Here is a 2127-nt window from a genome sequence, read left to right as displayed (position 1 = left end):
TGTTTCAAGTTCTGATGTGTATCGCCCAGACCTGCATAGCCCCCAAGCCTGGGAAGCCGAAAGAGACTTTTTGCCTGATATGGGTGCGGCAGAAATTAAATAGGCGCGTGAAGAACTACAATTTCGCTGGAAGATTGGAAGCGAGTTTTTGCCCATAGTCGTCCTACCTTGGAAATTTGATCTCTAGGTATACGGGCAAAGTGAGAAGAAACTTCCTAAACTAGAAGTTTTGTGTGTGTCACCCTGCACACATCCCTCGCGTGCATCTGCCTTGCTTATCCTGCAAACTTATGGGGAGAGTTGGCCGCTTTTATAAAGAACAAGGAGGATGCAGAATCGCAACCCGGGCGTCGACAGTCCGCAGAAAAGGTTGATTCACATCTGAAACACATCTGCAACGGTGCGAGTAAAGTACTGGATTTTGTTCAGTCGAGACAGATTTTTGCCAACAGCCCTGCGAATTCCACTGAGTATTCTCGTCAAGCTCGTAACTATATGACCCACATTTGAGGCGATACCATGACCGAAGACGGACTGAAAAAGACGAGCCGCTTCTCTGCCTCCGCATGTCCCTGAACTAGGGAATGCCCAAGAATGCGCTCAGCTTCGACCTCCCAACCCCTGTGCAAAACCAGAACCTCTCATGATTACAAGTTGCAAAAATTCAAGAGTTTCTCAGACCACCACAGATAAGTTTTGGATGAGCATGGCTACACCGATGCAGTGAACAACCGAAACTGAAACATTGCCAAGTCTACAACAGCCTTTTAGAGCAAGACATCTCCAACGGAATCATAGGGCTGTTTCGCGCAGAGCAGTATTATTTGATCTCTAGGCAATGATATTTGGTCGATAGGCAGTATTGAGTGGTCTCTGGCAGTAAACCCTGATCTCATGGAAGTAATACTTGATCACTGCGCAGGATCGTTTGACCTCAAGGCAGTATTATCCCATTTCGTGGTTCTCTAGGCAGTATTATTTGGTTTTCAGGCAATATTATCTGATTTCTGGGCAGTGGTGTTCAATACATAATGCGATCTCGAGGCAGTATTTTCTGCTCTGCGGCCATATCATCTGCGCTTCGGGGAAAATGTGCCGATTCATATTCGGGAAGACTATATATCATCAGAGAGAGCCCGACCGTGGCATAATTTTTAAGCGTCGCAGGAGAACATGTGATGTCAATTCCCAACCTCACACCCCCTTCCTGTAATTTCCTCAGATATTGAGTTCAGCTGTGCTGAACTCGAAAATGGGTGCAATTGCCACCTTTGCTTGTTTCAAGTCCACGTTCAAGTGCTGTATGTGCCGTGTGCATTTTATTTGAATTATTCTGCAGGGAATATTACAGAACTACATGAGAATGGAGTCCATAAAGCGGTTCATGAAGCCTGGAACCCGATCGAGCCAAATTGACAAGGGAGAACAGTGACGGCTTCACTGCGCCGCAGAGTGCTGGCCAAAAGCGGCGAATGTTGTCTCAGGGAAGTACACAGCAAATTGACAACCACTTTTGGCAAACCACACTGTGGCTCTTCGAGGGCTAGAATATCATGCATCAGAGCTGTCCCTCCGGCGAAGCCGGGAATAATAGATGAGATGAGATGTGATGAGTTAGATAAATATGAACGCCCAAGACCACCAGAAATAGTGTTCAAGGAATACACATAAAAAGCTGTCAAAAGAGGGGTTCGAAGTCCGAGGTAGCATTCAGACCGAGAATCAAAAATGACCGTCTTTCCGTTGCGAGCATAAACGGTATGGGCACCGGCAAGTGCCTCGCTTGTGCTGAGTCACCAACAAGAGATGCCCGTTACCATCATGTCTATCTCAAATCCCTGGAAATTTTCATAAAAGTAAAGCATGTACTTTGAGCAACCAAAGTGCCAAACCAGCAGCTATAACCAATTGAATGCGCAAGGAGACAGCCCACAGATCGAGTCATAGAACTACCGGCACCAATACTGCTTAGCCCTATGGCCCATTCCAGTCCTCATCTATGCAGTGCACATAGAAGGTATAAAGTAGCCAGAACGCTGCTCGAGCCCGCCAGCCTAAAATACACGCAAAGGCTATACCACTGCTCACATTGGCCGCCGTTTTCGATCGCAGCACCTCCCCCCCCCC

The sequence above is a fragment of the Metschnikowia bicuspidata genome (assembly GCF_001664035.1).
Source record: "Metschnikowia bicuspidata var. bicuspidata NRRL YB-4993 chromosome Unknown METBIscaffold_1, whole genome shotgun sequence".
Classification (NCBI taxonomy): Eukaryota; Fungi; Ascomycota; class Pichiomycetes; order Serinales; family Metschnikowiaceae; genus Metschnikowia; species Metschnikowia bicuspidata.
Note: the sequence above shows the minus strand (reverse complement) of the source record.